Below are 22876 nucleotides of genomic sequence, written 5' to 3'. Positions count from 1 at the left end.
AACATCATGCGGGCGCACATTCAGCGTTGCTCCTGAAAGCATGTGCACAACAATCTTTTTACATGAGGGGCATCCCCTCCCAAAATTTTCTTACAACCTTCAGGGCCGCGCCCGAGCTTTTGTGTGCAGGATAAACAGCAGGGGGACACAGGATCAGTCGGACATATCACTCACCGCATCCTCTTGGTCGCCTCCAGTGGCATCACTCATGCCACCATCGCCATCATTGGCACCATCTTCACCGCCATTAACCACATCACCCTCATCCGCAGCGACTATCACCTCATCGTTGTCAGAAGCAAAGGCCCTAACAAGCGCATACACGTTGTCCTCCACCCACTGTCGGTGTCAAAACTGTCGGATCTCGTAGTAGGGGTCCTAAGCTAGGCATCTTGGAGCGATGGTAACATGGACACGAGGTTTTACCCAGCTTCGGGCTCTCTTGAAGAGATAATACCCTACATGCTGCTTTTGATTGTATTCATATGGCTGTAGTACAGAGTACATGTGTCTACTACGAGATTGTGGTAATGAATATCAGATTGTCTATTGACTAGCCTGGCCTCGGTTTATATAAGACACCGGAGGCCTAGGGTTTAGGAGAGTCCTTGTCTTGGATGCCAAGTCTTGTGGAGTCTTCCTTGTATGCGGCAGGGGCAGTCTTCCTTGTATGCGGCATGGGGGTCCTCGGCCCAATCCAACTGATCGGGAGACGAAGTGGTGAGTACTCCCTAGTCCAGGACACCGTTAGTAGCCCCCTGAACCGGTCTTCAAGTTGGGGACGCTCCTCGATTCTTTCGAACTATTCTTTATCTTCGGTCGCCGGTCTTGAAAACTGGTTCAACTAATCTTCCCATCTTCGATCTTGAGGATCGCTGGAGTGAATCCAAAGAGTTTACACGTCGGGTATCCGAGGAGCCCTTTAAGTCTTCGGCCTTTATCAATGCCTTGTTATTTTTATGCCATGTTTCGGGTTTGAAGTTGTTCCCGTGTGGCGGTGTCCTCTTGCATCCGAGCTCCAACGCCGGACTGCTTCCGAGGTATCTTTTGCAGCCGACCACCAATGCTGGACCGCTTCCGAGCTCCAACACCGGAATGTATCCGAGCTCCAATGCCGGAATGTATGCGAGCTCTAACGACAGACTATGTCCGAGCTCCAACGCTGGACTGTATCCGAGGTGTCATAGATCACCTTGGTTCAAAAAGGTTGCAGGAGTTTAGCCGAGCTTAATGCCGGAAATGCCCTCTATGGAGGCCGCCACTTGCATTCGAGCTATATCCGAAATGCTTTCGAGGTGGATCAGCACCTTGGCCATGGGCTGATTGTTTGCGGCTTTTCTTTCCGATGCGTGCAAATTTATTTGTTGTTAATATGTATAACTAGTAGCCCTCAAGGTGTGTGTCGGTCTAAAACCTGAGATGCACCTGAAGGATGACATAATACCGCCGAACCCAGTAGCCCCTGAGACTCAGGTTGATTCGCAAAATCGGCCTGAGGATCAATTCCCAGCTCGGCAACATACTTAGGAATAGAAACGCGGTGTGCAAAGTCCTCGAGACTCAGATTGGGTGCGGCCGACCAACCTGAGGATAATAATCTCCTCCAAAACTATATTGCACTTCAAATTTTCTGCATTGGATTGTCAATGCAGTAGCCCCGAGACACTGGTCGGGTGGCAACACCAGATCAGGGGATCGATGTGCCCTTTTAATATTTGTAAATAATAAGCCCGAAGCCCAGTAGCCCCCGAGCCTTAATGTAGGCATGGGAGGCCGAATTAAGGATCAATATCCATAGTAAAATCACAAATTATATGTAATGACTCTATGTATCCAAGTACTTTACGTCATTAATGCTCGGATCCGCATTGTACACTACAACAAGAACCCCCCTTCAGCAACACATCGATGTGTTGTCGAATGCCCATTTAAGCGTTGCTAAGGTCTACACCAACGGATTTATATGTGTTGTCGTTGGTGGCGTTGCAAAGGGCTACAACAACATATATAAATTCGTTGGTAACCAGCATGAATATGTGTTGTAAGGCAGCAACGTATAGAGCTAGAGCATAACAACACTCTGTATGCGTTCGTCGCATAGCTTGGACAATTAATGTATTTTGTATATCAAAATTCTAAATTATTATATCAATGATGATAGTGTATAGGAGAGACAAACATAATAATTAGAATGGTCACATATATTAATCAACTTGGTTGCTTTACAAAGAACATGATACAAAGACTACAGTATGTGAAACTACCTAGTAGTAGTCTGATTCTCAACCTTGCAATCAACATGTCAGCCATCTAAAACATAATATTTGAAACATTGACCTGAATGACATTCTAATAACCTAATCTAAAACTATCTAGTAGTAGCCACCCTCTCGATCTTGCAATCGACTTCTGAGCCATGGATCATCGATTTATCTTGAAAATCTACAACAACAAAGAAATGAGAAAAATAAGGTGCCATGAAATAAAATCAAGTTACTAAGGTAGTAAAATTCAAACAAAGAGCAACATACGAAGCTTGAAGGCCATGTGATAATTCATCTTGCTATATGACCAATAGTTTTGTTTTAGTGGTTGTATCAACCAAGAATAAATTAACAAGTTCAACACCCACAATTTTTGTTTTATATTCTAGATCGGTACTTTGGAGTGTAGCAAGAGCAACACTCTTGTTTAGATTTCCTAAAGCTAAGCAGGAACTAAAATGAGCATTCATATTGCAAAAGGAATGATCAATAATAGATTGTTGCTCAACCATGTTGAATTCCAAACAGTAGAGAAATGAGCATACCTTATCTTTAGATCGATGTTAGTTTGATGCTCATATCTTCGTATCAAACAAAAAGTTTCACTTCAGATACAATATGTTGCTTCACTAAACATGATAGTTGAAGTTTTACTTCTCTGAACACCCAAGTCAAAGCAAGCACTGAACAGAATAATCATTCCATCATCCAACATACGTCATCACGTGTGAAGGGCTTTGATATATCATAATTTGACCACTTTTTTACAGTCCCGGCCATAGCACTCAACTCTGTATACAGAGAAAAGAGAGCCTTATGAACAGACCATTCATATGTTAATTAAATTAATAAACACCTTACAAAGAATATAATGAAGATACAGTGAGGTAAATGCCCAGAAAATATGTGCGCCGACAAATAGAGCATGCTTCATTACAAACACAGATCTGTAGTTACCAAAACAGTGCATATATAAATGCAGAGATTGAAAAAATTCCAGAAATACTTGAAGTTGATAGAAAATAATTCGCACAAAGCTGGCTGTATTAAATGTTAACAAGTGTGTTTTCTAGTGATTTTGATTTATATACATATGATTGACAATAATAGTAATATATCTGAGTGAATACAAAATCTTTTCAACATGATTTTTTTAGTTACACTGCAGAAGATGTCACTTAAATAAGCTACAGCTTTACAAGCCAACATTATTCATGCAGGCGTACCTCCTTCTACAGAAGTAACCCGCTATATATGCCCTGAACTTTTTCCCAAAGATGAATATGTAAGAATTTTTTGCCCTGTAAACAATGATGGATTCATTTCATAAGCACTTGCAAGCACATTTATGTAGATCGAACAAAAACACTGACCAGCAATCTTCAAAATTTCTAACAACAATATTAAGTTGTAATTATATACCTTAAGTTTAAGGTTGACTTACATGAGTTGTGATGCCAAGTTCAAAGACTCCGAGGATCAATGCGTCATGGAAGACGGCGCGCGGCGAACACACTGTTGTGAAGACGAATGTTGCGGCGCTGCACCAAGTGCTCATGCGTTCGGCTGCTAGCACCAGCTGCTACTATGCTCTAGTATGATGGCGACAATCAAATCTGAACCAAAGTTACTACATCCAGCCGGTGAAAGTGCAGAACATGCACATACACAGGTTACGATTTGATCGATTCATCCATCAAAATAACAAAATAAGCCAGCCATGACCGTACATGGGCTATTGCCTGCTTGCTTTGGGATTCTCTAATTTCGTGATAGTTCATTAACATATTGGCTAATGAGTAATTAGCTGCGGCCAGCCGGCTGTTAGCGTGTACATACACAAAGGTGCAAGCCAACAACCACAACGGTGGATCAGGAATACTATAATACTTAAAGGAAACTGCTAGATGATTGGTAATTTTTTCTACAAGGCAGACACCTTAATTTTTACTGAAAGTCGGTCATTAGCAGAACGTACAAGTCACAGAACTTATCTTCCGTTGTCACCTTCCAAGGTATAATATGAAATCCATTACTAAGCACAAGTAGAATCTCTATTCCAAAGGATTGGGAATATACAGGTTCCATCAACCAGCCACAAATCAGAAAGTAGTACCGCATACCTACAAAAACACCCAGAATTGCAAGTCTCCATTCTAAATTTCTAATAGCCATCATGAGATTCTGCTTGTCTCGCAAATACCAACAACCTGGGCCGATCGAGTGAACCGGCAGGAAGCAAAGAGAGAGGGGAGAAAATACAAAATTACCATGGCGTTGAGGTTGGAGAAGTCCTTGGCGAGGATGTGGTACTGGCGGAATCGATGGACAAGCACGAACAAGCAGACGATGGCTACGAGGATGGAGGTGAAGGAGCTGCAGGTGGTCTTGCCTCCGATGAAGGCTCTCCTGCTCCAGAAGGTTCCTCACCATCTGGTTCGGCAAGTCGCCGGCTTGAACCGCCGCTGGCGGTCGACATCGTCACGCTCCTCCGATGCCGCAGGGTTGGCGTTTGGTGGGGGCATGGGTGGTGGTGGTGGGGGGGGGGGGGGGGTTGGGGATCACATCGGGATCACGGGACGCAGTTGAGGCGGCCGAGTGTGGAGGACGGAGACGATCTGTTGGAATCCGGATTAGGGATCACACGATAGAACGAAGGTAGGCAGCGGCGACGTGTGTGGTGTCCTACCTATCGGGAGGAAGTGGGTTGTTTCCCTTACTTTTTATTTTTGAAAAATGATATTTCCTTAATTGTAGTAGGGAGTTATTTTTTTGCATGGATAGTAGGGAGTTATTAATAGTCGTGGGAAGTGGGAGCTGCAATCCCAGCAACACATGGCTATTTCGTTGGAAGGTATGCGTAGCTATAGAGGGGTTCGTGGTGTAGTGGTACAAAACTTTGTTGACCGACCATCGGCTTTAACCTCCTCGGCCAGCAGCCGAGGGGTGTTTGTCCTACTTTATAAAGCCTTTATGAGGGTAAAGATTTATGACAAACAAGGCAATCCGGCCATACGGTTTTATAAACAAAGGTATGCAGAGAGACATGTTATATTATTGTTTAACATAAGAAACATCGTCCAAAGAAAATAGTCCCGCTATCGGTTCCTTTCGTTGGGTTGTCATGTTAAGCATGATCATGAAACCTCAGCTCCGATCAATATGGGAGGAAAATACTGAGGATTTAGTTCGGGGAAAGCTTCCAAACTCTATGGTCTAAATGAACCCAAATTTTCACTTCCGTTGCGACCGTTTATAATCTGAAAGTTGCCCGTCATCGGCTTCTACCCCCTTGTAGATGCTACGCAGGGTGTTTCCGTAATAACAAAACAACCCTTAGCCGACGTCTCGGTGCCCGAAGGAGGTTGTGTTGGCGAAAACGAGGCAATCAGATATGCGGGATTTATAACTTTCACTTAGTCATAGGAGCTTAAAGTTGGGAGGCCAGCAAGTAGCCCCCCGGTTAGTGTTCGGCGACAGCCGAGGTCAAGCCGTAAACACTTTGGCCAATGTTATGAACGGCCCGTCATTTAATACAGTCATCGGACCGCTGACCAGTTTACGCTTATTGTGACAGTCAGTTTTCGGCTTTCTCCACTTAGGTGCTTAACCATGCGAGCTGGAAGCACAATCGCAGTGGTTCTCCCTTTGCACACCTAGCCGAACAAAGCGGAACGTAGGCGGCAAGCAAAGGATCCGGGCAACCCAACTATTGACCGAAGACACAATTCGAAACTGATGCATATATAGCAATATCCGAGAATTTTTGCCGAATCTCTAAAGGTGTCCGGCGTTGCACTGCGAGACTTATGCGGAAAACACACAAATAGTTGAAAAGTGCCATAGGATTGGAAAACCAAAAACGTCAGTAAAAACTCGATGTCCGAACTAATTCAATTGTTCGGTGCCAATCAGAAAATTGGTCTTAGAAAAAAATTGTGCTTCTGTCGTGCTTTAACATGACACACCCTATCTCAAGACTTCAAGCGGGTCATCCTACGGCTTCGACCTCCTATCCCGAAGGCGTAGTACTTCTTGTTAGGCCAGTTTAGCAAACTTTTAGCGGCTTTGAGAGAGAAATTAGGCTCCCCAGCTATTGACCACACACTCGCGTCGAAAAAAGGAGTGATAGAAAAAAGACTTTGCAACAACTAAGAAGAAGAACACTTATTATAAAACAGCTCACATAAATTTAAGAGCCCCCGAGTGACTTGGGTAAAAGAATTTTATGTATAACGATTATATGTACCGAAGTACTTATATCATATATGTGTTCACCCGAACTTTAAACGCGTCTTAACTGACCATCGGCTTCTCCTTCTCCTTGCTAGTCGACGCCATGGCGGGGGAAGGGGCAGATCTCAAGTCAGATTGGAAGCGGAAACAGAGGCTTGGGGAAGAAAGGGGAACAGGAAGCACGTGGGCAGCGGAGAGGAAATAACTGTGTAAAAGCTTTGTGGCCGCCTAGCCAGGAAGAATCGGGGGAGCATGGGGAAGCGGAGACGCCCACGTCCAATCAGTCGCCACGCGTCGACCAAGGCCGTAGGCTGTTGGGGCCCGTGGCGCCCCGCACTTGCCCTTTGGCTTTGCTGCTAAGCCAAGTCCGAGCACGCCTTGGGCCCGGGGGCTACTGTCGGCGTTCTGGGAACGGGGGTCCCCAGACTTGCCTGCCTGCGGCCTGCAGCGTGGCTCAGCAGTGGCCCAGTACGACCCGTCTTCATCAACAAACACTCAAGACCCTCGCGAGGGGCCAAACCTCGGGGGGCGGACGACACAAGGCCTCCTCAGGGGCGGCCTCACCAGGTAGGCTCGCGAGGAGGCGGAGAGATCAAGGCAAGGGGTACCTCGCGAGGTGCTCATGACGCAAGCCATGACGATCAAGACCAGGCGGGCGCCAGCCTGCGTAGTGTCCTCGTTTCCTCTTTGGTGCAAAGGGGGAAAGCGCAGGCGCGGAGTACCGAGGAATCAGGCAAAGGTTTCCATATCTGTGCAACGAGATCAAGACCAGCAGAGCGGCAGGACGGAGGTCACCGTGGAGCCCAAGACGGCGTCATCGCTAGTGCCTTTGGCAGTCGAAGACCACCTTTAGTCAGGATAGCTTGTACTAGCTGTCCCCTTACAAAATGGCCGTTGTTGGCCCCCTTCCCGCTCAATATTTGGGAGGAGGACCAGGGCCTCTATATATAGAGATAGCCACCATAGTAGGAAGAGATTGAACCCCGACGAAGCAGAACACCCTCCACAACAAGAACACCTCTTCTCGTGAGGTTGTTCTTCCTCTATACTGTTCATCATCAGCCCAAGAGGCAATCCACCACACCACACACTGGATTAGGGTATTACACCACAACGATGGCCCGAACCAGTATAAACCTCGTGTCTCTTGTGTTGTTCATCGTGCTGGCTTAAAATCGTGGCGAGGTTCTGGGCGTGTTTCGGTAGGAAGAAGATCTTTGTGTGCACCCTAGAGTTTGAACCTTAAGGGTTTTGCCGGAACCCGATATCCGACACATCTTTTGCGCACCCGCAGTTCAATGGGCAAGCAGAAAGGGCGAATGGTTTGATCCTTCAAGGGCTGAAACCCCGAGTGATGCGCGACCTCAAACACGCTGCTGGAGCCTGGGTGACTGAGTTGCCATCTGTCTTATGGGGATTGAGAACAATTTCGAACCGATCCATTGACCGAACCCCTTTCTTCATGGTGTATGGTGCTGAAGCTGTGCTTTCGAGTGACTTGCTGCACAATGGTCCCCGAGTGGAACTCTTCTCAGAAGCTGAGGCAGAACAGGCACGCCAAGATGCAGTTGATCTCCTAGAGGAGGAATGTGAGATGGCTCTGATCCGGTCGACCATCTACCAACAAGACCTGCGTCGATTCCATGCCCATAATGTTAGACGTCGAGCATTCCAGGAAGGAGACCTTGTGCTCCGAGTGCATCAGAAATGACCTCACAAGCTCGCTCCAGCCTGGGAAGGTCCCTTCATCATCACCAAGGTGCACCACAATGGGGCGTATCACCTCTACAATGTAGCCAAGAAAGAAGATGAGCCACGCTCGTGGAATGCGGAGCTGCTCCGCCGTTTCTATACCTAAACCACTCAGATCGATGAGTTGGAACAAGAATCCTTCAGTTTGCTTATCAAAGACAAGAGTTTTGCAGTATCTTAATGATTATTTTCCCATAAACACTCAAATCCCCCAGTGGGTGGCTTAGCTGCGAATCTGATTCGCCTAAGTTTCAAAACCACTCCGAGTGAAGAGCAACCCTCTCACTCGGACGCTTAGTCGCGAACCTGATTCGCCTAAGTTTAAAAACCACTCCGAGTGAAGAGAAACCCTCTCCCTCGGAGGTTTAGCCGCGAACTTGATTCGCCTAGGTTTCAAAACCATTCCGAGTGGAGAGAAATCCTCCCACTCCGAGGCTTAGCTGTGAACCCGTACTCGCCTAAGTTAAAAAACTATTCCGAGTGGAGAGCAATCCTCCCACTCGGGGGCTTAGCTGCGACCCCTTACTCACCTAAGTTGAAAAACCATTCCGAGTGGAGAGCAACCCTCCCACTCGGAGGCTTAGCTGTGACCCCGTACTCGCGTAAGTTAAAAAACTATTCTGAGTGGAGAGCAATCCTCCCACTCGGGGGCTTAGCTGCGACCCCGTACTCGCCTAGGTTAAAAAACTATTCCGAGTGGAGAGCAATCCTCCCACTCAGGGGCTTAGCTGCGACCCCTTACTCGCCTAAGTTGAAAAACCATTCCGAGTCGAGAGCAATCCTCCCACTCGGAGGCTTAGATGCGGCCCCGTACTCGCCTAAGTTAAAAATCTATTCTGAGTGGAGAGCAATCCTCCCACTCGGGGGCTTAGTTGCGACCCCGTACTCACCTAAGTTGAAAAACCATTCCGAGTGGAGAGCAATCCTCTCACTCCGGGGCTTAGATGCGACCCCGTACTCGCCCAGGTTTAAAAACCACTCCGAGTGATGAGCAACCCTCTCACTCGGAGGCTTAGCTGTGACCCCGTTCTCGCCTAAGTCACAAAGATCCCCTAAGCTGCAGCACAAGTACAACATCCGCTCCATCCTGATCCACAAGGACGACGAGGTGCCAATCGAGCACGTCATCGGAGCTGCGTCACAAGTACAACATCCGCTCCATCCTGATCTACAAGGACGACAAGGTGCCAATCGAGCACATCATTAGAGCTGTGTCACAAATACAATGTCTATTTCGAGTGAGAAATCAAGCTCCACTCGGAGTTAAAAGATCTAAAAGTGGTGAAGACAAAGCAACCATATTCAAGGAAAAACCAAGTTTAGGTAAAACCAGCAAAGTTCAAAACCACGAGCAGAAGTACTCAGGCATCAGGCCTGAAAGAGTTTAATGGTTACAAAATCACTCGGCATTCCGAGGCAAATAAAGGTGAGGCATTAAGTTTGTTCACTCAGTAGGAGGAGGGCTTGCTGGCTCGACGAAGCTGTCAAGGTTAATGCCGTCTGCAATATGAGTGGCAGCGTCGATGAAGGTCTCCATGAAGGACTGGAATTGGAGCTTCTTGGTGTTGTCAACCTTGAGAGCCGCGAGCTTATATTCTTTGACCTCCTTGCAATGGACTAAGACCAGGGACAGAGCCACATCAGCGCCATAGCGAGTAGATAACTTCTTCCACTCTTGCACTTGACTAGGGATTTCTTTGAGTCGAGTCATCAGAGACTCGAGATCATTCTAGAACTTCACTTGGGGCCAGCTCCAGATCGAGGTTGAGACTCATCTGCTTCTTCTCCAACTCAGCAAATTGGGCCCCGAGCTCACAAGATTTCTACAATCAACAAATAAGACACGTCAGTCGACAGAAACAAAGGTCAATCATAGTAAAAAGTGTTCTAAGACTACTACTGAATCAAACATTCAACAGTAGTCTCGGGGACTACACCTAGTGGGTGCACTTGGCGTGCTCCCACTGGTCCGGTTTACCACTCAGCATGGTCTACCCAACACGAGTATAGAGAGAGAGAGAGAGAGAGAGAGAGAGTGTGTGAGAGAGAGAGAGAGGTTCTCAGACCCCAGCCGAATGCCCGCAGTCGACCGCGGTCTCGGGGACTACACCCAGTGAGTGCACTCAGTGTGCCCCCACTAGTATGGATCCCACTCGGCACAATCTGTTTCACCGAGTGAAAGAACTATAAAGAGACATTTGATAAAGACTCCCGCCGAATCAATCATTCGACAACGGTCTCGGGGACTACACCTAGTGGGTGCACTCTGTGTGCCCCCACTAGTTCGAACATACACTCGACCTGACTTGGTCGGCTCAAATGGAAGCACTATTAAGCAGAAGTTAAAACACCCAGTGGGTGAATGGATATAAAGTGCAGACTCATGATAGATGCACATAAAAGGTTCCAAAACACCCATCCACGGACATCTTACGGATAATAAAGTAGCAGTTTCCAAATACCATATAGTAACAGAACAGAGACCAAGCTGAAAGATCAGTCGGAAATCAACTGACGTTCACATTAATCTGCAGAGAAGAGCTGGCGTCGTAGGCAGCCTTGCTAGCCTCATGCACCACCTTCATTTGATCCATCATAAAGCTCTCTTGGAGTATAGCTTCCTTAGCAGCACCGACGGGTCTTCTGTGTTATGATGGGTAACAAAGAGTGGAGTTGGTGGAATAGTCGGAGCAGCCAGAGGATTTGTGGCATGGAGTTGCACGGACGGAGCAAGGACTTGAGCGATCAACGCCGAAGGACGATCAGTCGACACAGGATCAGCAAAAGAAACTTAAGCCCAAACTGGATCTCTGGATTGTTGGATCACTGTTTTTGGCGCTGATGTCGACTGAGGCACCTTTCTGGCAGGCACTCTCCTGCTCGAAGTCCTTCCCTTCTTCCTGTGTTCTTCTGGGGCACTTCTTCGTCGTCGTCTGGAAGTTCAATGACATCTTGTGGTGCTGCACAAGACTCGGCCATAAGAGTTCAGTCGACCGACAGTTCAACCGATAAAACAAGCACAAGATTGTAGAATTATACCCTCTTTGGAAGTGGTCGCGTCTTCAGTTTCCTCATCACCTTAAGCCTTGTCAATGTCCATGGAGGTCCCAGAAGTTGCGGCACTAAAAGATTCAGAACCCACTTGGTCAAACAGAGGAATGAGTCGACGGTAACATAGAGAAAGACAAAACACTCATGCATAAGCGACGGAACGTCCATCTTGATCTTGGGCAGGGTCTTCCGAGGCTTTGTGGGGGCGACCTTGGGCTACTTGGCAGCCTTCTCAGACGGTTCCAGAGTCGAAGTCCAAGTGCGTTTTTGCACTTGTGTGCTTGGAGGAGCTGCCCTGTTACGCCCACATGCAGGGTTGTGAGACTGTTTGGATCGGCGTTCTGTGGAGGTGGTGAGTCGACTTATTCACCATCGTCCGACTCATCACTGCCAGTCGGCACTCTCGTCTGTGCTCTCCACTCCCTCCTGGACATGCTCCCCGTTTGGCATCACATACATCTTAGTATAAATCTGCAAGGCAAGAAGTTAAACAAGCATCAATCGGAATTCAAGGATATTTGCAAATCATAATAAAAAGACACTCGGTAACAAGGATCAGACCTTATCCGGCTCATTTTCAGGGTCGGATGGTGCAACCCTTCTAGACCCCCTGGGGTTGTCTTTGTTCCCAGTGATGCTCTGTAGCCACTGTGCTACCGTCTCATCGAGGACCTCCTCTAGGTGGACCCGAGCGGTGTCATTGGTGCCCGAGTACATCCACATTGGATGATCACGAGCTTGGAGTGGCTGGATGCGTCGACTGAGAAACACCTCCAACAAATCCATGCCAGTCACACCCTCATGGACCAATTGGACTACCCGCACGACTAGCATGGACACCTCTACTTTCTTTGCTGCAGTCACGATCAATGAAGAAGGTTGCTAGACTCAATCCATGGTGAACGAAGGAAGACCGGTCGACTGACCGGGGGTCGGAATATCTTGGCAGTAGAACCAGGTCGATTGCCATCCCCTAACCGACTCGGGAAGTGTCATAGGGGGAAAAGTACTCCTAACCCTCATCTGAATCCCTAAACCCCCGCACATTTGGATCACGTGCGTCCTCTTGTCAGTCGGATTCGCTTCACAGATTGGGAACGGCAGCTAAAGATGTGTTTGAATAGACCCCAATGCGGTCTACAACCCAAGAAGTTTTCGCACAGAGAAACATATGCAGCAAGGTATGTGATAGTGTTGGGAGAAAAATGGTGAAGTTGGGCACCAAAAAAGTTCAGGAAACCCCCGGAAGAAGGGATGCGGAGGCAGAGAGAAACCACGGTCGACATGAGTTGCGAGGAGGATGCACTCACCCTCCTGCGGCTGAGGCTCGATCTCGTTCCCTGGCAGCCTCAAAGACCCGTCAGCAATCAAGCCCGCGGCGGCCAGATCCTCCAGATCTTCTTTCCGAATCGCGGACCAAATCCAGTCCCCCTGGATCCAACCAGGAGGCAATCCGGACCGCGACGATGACCCATTACTCGTCTTCTTGCCCTTCACCATCGCCGTCGCTTTCTTTTCATACTCCAGGGCCGCTTTCTTGTCCTTAACCATCGCGGTGAACTGCACACGGACGGGGCGGCAACGTCGAGAGTGGAGGAAGACGCAGTGGAGAAGCAGAGGAAGAAGAAGGGGAATAATGCGCACTGTGCAAATACATCGGCCTCAACGCCTTTTATGAGCCTACTTCTGATCGGCTGACTCATGGGCCTGAGCAATCCTGTCAAATCCCGCAATAGTCCCGCGCCTGAAACGTGGCAAAAAAGGTGCCGCGAGAATCGAGGCACCCCTATCTATCCACCCCGTTTATTGCGGCGTGCTTTGTCCCGCGCGCTTCCCCAAAGTTTCAAATCCCGTGAGATCCGGCAACCGCAGAGTAACCGATTGCTCCACAGATTTCCTACCATATCAGCACTCGAAGACTGCCAGTATAGTTCACTCGATGACCTCGGAATCGATCAAGGAGGCTGAAATAAATTTGAAGTTTCAGCATGATTCCCGAACTCAGTAAGAATGCCTACGAAGCATAAAAATCAGGACAGGATCAACTTCAACTCTCTTTTCACTCGGACCTCAATCCATTCGGGGGCTAATGACGATGCCATGGACCTAGGGTAGGGTCATAGGACCGACCTATATGCCCTACCAAAGGTCACTACCCTAGAATCAAGGACATTCAAAGTATAACAAGAGATACCGACTGAAGTAACCATGGAGTGCAATCCACTCGACCAATTACCTCACTCAGATACCCTCAATTCCATTCGACCAAGATGAAGTCACTCGACCATACAAGAAACCACTTGGAGTACAGAAGACCTAGAGTCACTCTGGATGGCAACGGTCAGGCGTTCACTCTGTAGTCTTAAAGATCATTAATAGCTCTTTCTAGCTAGCATTACCAGTAACGCCCTATCTTAAGTTACATTGAAACCTATAACGGTGGATGGCTGGGGTCCTAGCACACTCTATATAAGCCACCCCCTCCTCTGGCACAAGGTTTCGCACCCCCTGTGACACACACACACACACCACTATTCCAGTCGACCGCCTCAGGGCACCGAGACATAGGGCTTTTACCTCCTCCGAGAGGGTCCTGAACTCGTAAAACTTGTGTGTACAACCTCGCCGTAGCTAGAGCCTTGCCTCTTCATATGTACCCCCTACTCTTACTGTCAGACTTAGCACCATGACACGCGGCCGGTGCCATTCCCCTTATTTAAACCACCCACCTCTCCACCTATTATCCACACATCCATTTTGCGCTGCCCCTTCTCTTCTTCACCCAAATCCAAAGCACACTTGAAGCAAGGCGAGGATGCAGTACAACAGCCCCACCTTCCAGCTGCCACCGACCGTGCCGGAGAGGTGGTACCCCACTGGCATTGTCATGGAGACAACACTCCGCGTGTGGGAGATCTCATGTTGGAGGGGTGCACAGGGTTTTGCATAGTGGTTGCTCAGTGAGGGCTTCACCCCCCCTCCCGGTGGGCTCGCCGGTGATGCACTGGTATGCGTCGGTGCTATACAAACGGTTTTTAACCCCTTTCCACGACGGCATTTGAAACCGTCACCTAGTGAATGACGGCGATAGGGGGTCCATCCCACACGACACAGAAACAGTTGGGGATATGCCCTCCTGGCACAGACACGCTCGGCAAAATGAGGTTGTGTGAAAACATCGAAAGCTCAAATACGGAAATACGTATAGTAGAGCTAAAAAATACAATTATACAGGCGAAATTGTTTTCAGTCGCAAGTACATCCCGCACAGTCAGTCCCCGCTAAACGTTTCTGTTCGTATGTACATCCCACACAGTTGCTCCAAGGAAAACTTTTCCGTTCATGGGTACATCACACACAATTTTTCCTGTAAAATCGTTTGTGATAGTGTTGCCATTGCACACAATATTAACAATTTTATCGTTTGCGTTGTTTAATGCATCACACGCAGTGCGTAGAAGAAACTGTGTGGCAAAGGTTGCCCATCACACACAGTTTTATGTGGTAAACATTTGCGCAAGGTGGCCTAACGCAAATAGTTTTCAAGAGGATGTCGTGTGTGCAGTGGAGATTGATCGCACACGTACTGGATCCTAGAAACGTTTCTGATCTCCGCGTCTATAACAGACGGTTCAGTTTTGCAAACCGTGTGCAGTGTAATCCCTAATTAATCCCTAATTTAAAAATCACATGTTTTGAATTTGGAAGTAGGAAATCACTTATTTCATATCCAACCATGTTTATTACAAATATAGGTTCAACCACGAATGCAGAATTCGATGCACATGTACATATACTGAAGAACTATAGAAGCACAAAGCAAAGAATGATGAACCACAGTTGTACTAAAGACTGTAAAGAAATAGGCGAAAGACATTCTAGTTGTTGGAGAAGGTGAAGCGGAATGCCCATATTGTGCCCTCCTCCATGCGTAATGCACGCACGACTCTAGGCGAACCCCTTGTGATGGTTGCCCGTCCATCCTTCACTGTCTTCATTACGACTTCTTGATGCTCATTGTAGTCTAGATGGAATACTTTAACCTTCATTGCATGTCCACCAATCATGCACTTTGCGAGGTAATCTTGAGTGAACTCTTTCGAGAACCACTGTGAACGAAAAAGATTCAGATATTGTTGCCTAACAACTCATTATCGGTAGTAAAAAGAGAAGGCTGCAGAGTTTGTAGTTACCATCCTACAGCTCACTGTTGTGTTGGATAGAGCATAAACAAATAATTTGCATGCCGCCATTCTTATCTTTTTGCTAATAATCCTTATCAGTTTCCTCACTTGATGCTTGTTCATGAATATCTCGTTGCCCCATATGCAAAAAGTGTCGATGCGTGGATCCTTGCCAAGGGCATATGTACCTACAAGCAACAAGTCAATATTAGAAGCTAACAAGTGTTCATGCCTGACTCTATATGCACTACATTATGGAATGACGGGGGGACTACAAGCCGAGGGATGAAGCTAACCTCGGCGGAAAATGGTGGCCACTCCCATTGTTGTCTTGCATAAGTAGTGGAAAGGCATGATAAGTACAACAACCTTAACATCAAACAAATATAGCAAAGGTAAAGAACAACATCTCCAAATGATAGCTTGAATGTGTTGGTTTCAGTATGCTGTTAAATCAGATATAAAATGGAAGACAATGTTACCGACAGCAGGCTTAATAGCCATCAAATATTGCAGTTCAAACTGGTATTGTTGAAAATGAATAGAACGTAGGTAATGCTTGAACATCACACTGGATAAATGTGTAAAACTGAAGTAAAGGGCATGTGTTAACTACACCAAGAATAACTGGAACCAAATATAGCCGTTCAAACTGGTATTGATGTAGTCGAGCGGCACAGTTCCGACTTGCACAGAATGAACAACACATTGTGAATGACTGGAATAAACAAGGCATAAATGACTAGTATAACAACCAAATATAGCCATTGAAAACTGGATAGAGTCTCACTGCAACCAACCTAACAAGCAAATACAGATAAACAGGGCATATGCTTGAAAACTGGACAAATGCTCACTGCAACCAACCTAACAAGCGGATAAAGATAAACAAGGCATCTGCTTGATAACTGGACAAATGCTAAAAAAGCTACCTAACAACCAAATACAGATAAACAAGGCATCTGCTTGATAACTGGACAAATGCTCACTGCAACCAAACTAAGAACCAAATACATATAAAAAAGGCATCTGCTTAATAACTGGAAAAATGCTCACTCCAACCAACCTAACAACCAAATACAAATAAACAAGGCATCTACTCACTATAAACAACCAAATATAGCCATTCATGAAATTGAAGTGGACAATTCACACTTAAACATCACATAGCCCTATTGAACAATACATTTTTGCATAACTGAAATAATTAAACATGGCACAGTTAAAGCACCGCACGACAAATGCTACTACAACAAAGGGTATGGGTTGGCAACCTAGAAAAGGTAAGATTTGCTGATAGAATGTTGCCTCACATTTCATGGACGGGATCCTTCCCGTTGGAAGAGCACAGACCCATGGTGCACTCTCTGATGTCACAGATGGGCTGTTTCACCTTGGAAGAACCTTTGTGGGTGCCCTCCGCCGCCATAGAACGTGTCCTTCAGAAATGTCAAAATAGGCTCGATGGCGTATAAATCTTGAAAATCCTTGACTGCTTGGTGGAAGAGATCAGCAGCACGGCCGTCTAAGAGATCGACGGCGGTTGAACCAGAGGGGTTGGGGATGGACCACTTAACCTGTGACATGGCCCGCGTGAAGCCATCGATGTGGACGAGCTTGATGTCGTAGCCAGCTTTCCCGAGATACATTAATACGCTAGCTCGCTGACATGAAGCCTTCGGCATGGCAACATAGTCAACGTCATCACCGGCTTCCATGGCGACGTGTTGCTCCGGGATTGACAGGTCAGGGTGAATGGCGGCCACCTCGCCGACGTCCGCCGGAGAGGCCATGATAAACCTCTTCTTGGCCGAACGCTTGTCGGGCTCCCTGAGATACGTGGTCGATCTTAGGCTGCGACATTCTAGAGCAGGGAATGTGGATCTGGTGGGGAAGGACACCGCAGGCCTCATTTAAAAACTCAGGGGAGTGGGGCGGCGGTATGGGAATCGCTGGGTAACCTGAACTTTATTATCTAAGCTAGGAGGAATGGGCACACCGGTAGGGGTTGGCGGCGGCACCGGGGGCGGCCGCGAGCTAGGGTTCGAGGGGGGAGGGGTGGGGACTATGGACGGGGGGTGTTTGAGGATGCGCCGTGGCTACTGAAAATTTTAGTAATGGTGGTGGAGATGGTGGTGGACGAGGGAGGGCGATGGTTCAAATGCCTCGACTACTGCAATTTTACTATAAGGTTGGTGCTGAAGGAGTGTGGGCGACAGTTGAAGTACGATGGCTACTAAAATTTGGGTAAAGGAACTGATGCGGGGCGGGAGTGCCCAAGATCGCGCACAGTCCAATAACAATATGGGTGTATGATAATAAGGAAAAGTGGCGCGGAACCGCCAATTTTTGCAACGCTCAAGGCGGGTAGTTTGTTTTTATATTTCTAGCTAGCTGGTCTATCGCACACGGTTCGTCCTAATTTCCAAATAAACTTACCCACCTTTAGCTTGCACAGGTGGTGGTTTTATAGTGCACTTGCATCGCACACGGTTAAGTCAGTACCTCCACCCTTTGCTCGCGCATGCGCGGTCGTGGTGATTTTACAACGCACTTGCATCGCACACGGTTGAGCCAGTACCTCCACCTTTGCTCGCTCTTGCGTAGGCGTGGTGATTCACAGCGCACTTGTATCGCACACGGTTAAGATATTATACCCGTGTCCTTTGAGCGTCATCAGAGTCTTTGCAGCAAAAAATAACGTTAGAGAGGGCCAGAAAACAGCCACACCAGCATGTGGCCCAAATATATATGAGTGAAAAGGGTGGTCTGTAACGTTCAAAATTCCAATGCACAACTTTGACCGCGTGGGGCCATGGTTGGGCGTGTCGTCGAAAATCGATGAGAGGGGCCAGAAGTCAAGAACCACCTGGAAGTGGCCAAATATATGTACGAATATTGGGGATGTTTAAAACTTTAAATACACAATGCATAACTTTGGTGGCACTTATATATATATATATATATATATATATATATGTATATAATGACATAATGTCATACCTAGCTAGGATGCTTGGCCCACCACGTCCCACTTTGTGTCAGCGGGGCGGATGCACGTAATGATCGATACTTTGGTCATACATGCATGTCACCATGACGTACCATAAGACGGACCAATGAATCTATCGTTTGGTCAAACGACAATCGTTGTTGTTGATAAACCGCTTGGGCCAATAGATTAAACCATCCTAAATATCGCATGAGAGGGACCACAAAACCAACACCTCTTGCATGCGGCCCAAAATGATGTATGTTGGGAAGGGGTGATGTGTGTTTTCAATATAGAATAGTGTACAATTTAGATGTGGTGCCTACCTCTCGATACAGACAACAACCATGAAGGCAAGGTAGTTAAGGACGAGATACGCAGGGTATGATGTAGGTCGAACCCAGCAATCCGAGCATGTGGGAGGGAATCCTGACAACGCATGAGCTCGAGCTTTGGTTGAGCGACATATGACGGTGACCGTCCCTAACACGAACTAGGAGGAATCCATTCATGGACAACACATACCCCTCATTATCGGTCAAAGGGGTGATATATATAAACTCGGGGAGCCCACGGATATGCGTGTTGTCACAAAAAAACCGCACAAGGGATACGTGGTCGATCAAAAGACCCTGTATACACTGCATGTGGCCCGAAAATATGTATAGGTACGGTGGTGTGTGATGTGTTTAAATCCCAAATGCACAACTTCGATGTGCCACCAACTACATTACAAACCGAACGCCGTACCCGACTCCAAGCCTGGTTCAATACATACGATGTTAGTTTCCCAACTTCGAGGCGGCGCGGGGGGGGGGGGGGGGGGGGGGTCATCCCATGCATGCGCTCAAACTTTATTTGGTCTAGCATGGGACATATCTATATCTATACCCCTATATAGTGTGCGACTAACTTTGAAAGTTGGTCATTGGATAAAGCCAATCCGACAATATAGAGATGGCAAATCCGAGCACTACTAGCCGTTGGATTTCACCTACATTCCACCAGATTTTGCCACATGTACAATCTAGAGGACACCATGGTTGAACTTAAGCATAATGCACAAACCTCAAAACACAAGCACTTCTCCTTTGTTCTCTAGAATCTTCCATATCTTAATTACCCAAACTTTTTTTTCTAAATGAATTGTCACTTTTTGTTTTTACTTTATGCTTTACAATGCACAATTCCATGAATCTTAAAATAGATTTTCTTATAAAACTAATTGATTTTGGATGAGATGAACTATAAGAATTAAACGAACATCTACATCATGAATATATGACTCAAAGCTTACATGCTGTAGTGTGGTATTTATTCATAATTTGGTTACCAAATCTCATGCTTGCAATGCACGTGTGCCTTACTAGTATCAATAGGAAACCATCATGGTCAAACCCTTCTCATTGTTGGCTCAAAGGGATAGATTGTGTGTGCCCCCCTAATTTTTGGTAAAGGATAGTATATATACCTCGGGGAGCCCACAGATATGTGTCGCGTCTATAAGCCGCACAAGGAAGACATGATCGAGAAGAACATCCTGCCCCTATACCCTGCATGCAACCTGAAAAAGTTTTATATAATCGCCATGACAGGTCAAGCCAATCATTCTTCAATTTTTTAGAGGAAAAAATAACCCATAAAAACATAGTAGGTTTACATAATCGCCATGACAGGTGAAGTCAATCATTCTTTGAATTTTAGAGCAAAAAATAACCCATAAAAACATAGTCTACAGATTAGCAAAACGAGGATCCCAAGCTTTATCAAATTGCCATCATAGGTCACTATAGAGATATAATATATCTCTATAATGATCGTGTCATGGCATTTAAATGAAGCTTGAGATATGCAACTTCCCACCGGGTCACCCATCCTTGGACTACTCCAGCCAGAGCATGCTTAACTTCTGCGTTCTATTCGACTTGGATAGTGGATGGGAAGCCGGGCCTTACTGATAAGAATTGCCTCCTTGCCATTAAGGTGTTTCACGCTGGTCACCCTATGGGACCTACTCCCTCCTATCACACACATTTGTGCTTTTAGAAACTATGTGGGATATTTTACATGGCCGGTGTGTCGCCGCTAGACTTCAATGAGCACTGACACTGGTAGTGGGAAAACGATAAGAGAAGAGGCGGGAAATCGATGAGAGGAGTGGCGAGAAACGGTAGCCTATTTTGAAAACCTAGTAGAGAAGGAAGCGTGAGCTAGCACGACGCATGTGCACAGTGCTTACCCATGTACTACATGTGTTGTCGAAAGGGCTTAGGGTTGCCGTTCAATCTGGGAGCATCCAATGGTGCACACGTACGACCTATGGGGTTTGGGTTTTGGCCAATCAGAGCGCAGGACTCAGATCGCGCGCGCAGCAGGGGGGAAGAATATCATACGGAAACTCACATTCGGTGGAAACCGGTGAAAACCACGAGAAAAAGATGTTTTGAATTTTCAAAAAAAATTGAAAAAAATGTGGGAAGTTAAGAGGATTATGTTTTATAGCCACACAAAATTTCAAGTTGAAACACATTACAAGATGTGAGCTATGAAAAAGATAAAATCAGCGTTGAATAGTGTCGAATAGTAATGTCGCTATCCAGGGCTGAATTTATCTTTTTCATAGCTCACATCTCGTAATGTTTTTCAACTTGAAGTTTTGTGTCACAATAAAACATCACCTTCTTAACATCCCACATTTTTTCATATTTTTATGAAACTTTAAAATATGGTTTCCACGATGTTTTCATTGAATATCGGCTTTCGTGAGTGAATTGTGTGCTATTTGAAAACATTTCGTGAGAAGAATCTCAGTTTTTAAACCCCGTAAATCCAAAACTAAGCCAAAAATTGTGAAGCCTGGCATGGTGTCACGACATGTAACATATATGTCGAGGAATTTTTTCGTCCATTTTGGCGCAAGTTTTATTACAAGCCTCTTACAAATCGGAGCTTCTCTCAAAGAAGCCTCGTGGTTCCGATAGGGAAACATGTCCCCCTTGTGGGCGAAATGTAATCACTGCCTCTTTTCGCCTCGTATTTTCTTCTACGGGCAACATGGAACGACGGGATATCCGTGCTGAAATTTAAACTTATTCAGGGTTTGTTTGGCCTTTTTATACACTAATTGAGTTTCCTAGGCATTTAATGTCCATAATTCAAATCTGAACTTCAAATACATGCACCAATTCACCAAAACGGCTAGAAAATTTATACATGTGTCCTTGGGTGCATGTTTAGGTCCCATGCCAGGAATGGGAACAAATTACAACCGTACCCGCGTCCTCGCTCGTCCTCAAACATTTGGAATCTCGGTTTCCATAAATACTAAACTCACCAGAAAGTCATCAAAGGTGGCATGGTGTCATGCCATGGCACATATATGTCGTGGTAAAAACATTGTCGAATTTGGGCCAAGATTTATTACAAACCTCTTACAAAATGGTGCTTCTCTCAAAGAAGCCTCGTGGTTCCGATAGGGAAACTTGTTCCCCTTGTGGGAGAAACGTAATCACTGCCTCTTTTCGCCTTGTATTTTCTTCCACAGGCAACATGGAACGACATGATATTCGTGCTGAATTTAAACTTATTCAGGGTTCGGTTGGCCTTTTTATACACTAATTGAGTTTCCTAGGCATTTAATGTCCATAATTCAAATCTGAACTACAAATACATGCTCCAGTTCACCAAAATGGCTAGCAAAATTATACATGTGTCCTTGGGTGCATGTTTAGGTCCCATGCCAGGAATGGGAACGAATTACAACCGTACCGGTGTCCTGGCTCGTCCTCAAACATTTTGAACTCGGTTTTTAAATCCCCATAAATTCAAAACTCACCAGAAAGTCATCAAAGCTGGCATGGTGTCATGCCATGGCACATATCTGTCGTGGTAAAAACATTGCCAATTTGGGCCAAGCTTTATTACAAACCTCTTACAAAACGGAGCCTATCGCAAGAACCCTCATGGTTTCGATAGGGAAACGTGTCCCCTTGTGGGCCAAACAATAATCGCTCCCTCTTCTAGCCTCGTATTTTCTTCTACATGCGACACGGAACAACGGGACATTCACGCTGAACTTTGAAATTATTCAGGGTTCGTTTGACCTTTTTATTCATTAATTGAATTTTCTAGGCATATAATGTCCATAATTCAAATCGGAACTACAAATACATGCTCTAGAGCACCAAAATGGCTAGAAAAAATGTACATGTTTCCATGGGGTGCATGTTTAGGTCCCATGGAACGAATGGGAACGAATTCAACCATCTCGCCGTCCTGGCTTGGCCACAAACATTATGAATCTCGGTTTTTAAATCTCTGTAAATCCAAAACTCAACAGGAAATCATGAAACTTGGCATGGTATCACTACATGGTACATAAAATTGTCCAATTTGGG

The 22876-nt window shown here is 46.2% G+C and overlaps 1 long non-coding RNA gene across 1 annotated transcript; it reads right to left on the bottom strand.

The window, feature by feature from the left end:
• Nucleotides 1-2183: 2183 nt before the first annotated feature.
• On the bottom strand, nt 2184-4819 carry LOC123111270 (uncharacterized). Its single transcript, XR_006454341.1, has 4 exons — nt 3709-4819; nt 3491-3565; nt 2810-3055; nt 2184-2442 (listed from the first exon to the last, which is right to left on the bottom strand). It is a non-coding gene; the product is annotated as an uncharacterized lncRNA (long non-coding RNA).
• Nucleotides 4820-22876: the final 18057 nt, after the last annotated feature.

The sequence above is a fragment of the Triticum aestivum genome, chromosome 5B, assembly GCF_018294505.1.
Source record: "Triticum aestivum cultivar Chinese Spring chromosome 5B, IWGSC CS RefSeq v2.1, whole genome shotgun sequence".
NCBI classification, from domain to species: Eukaryota; Viridiplantae; Streptophyta; class Magnoliopsida; order Poales; family Poaceae; genus Triticum; species Triticum aestivum.
Note: the sequence above shows the minus strand (reverse complement) of the source record. Positions and strands in the feature narration are given on the sequence as shown.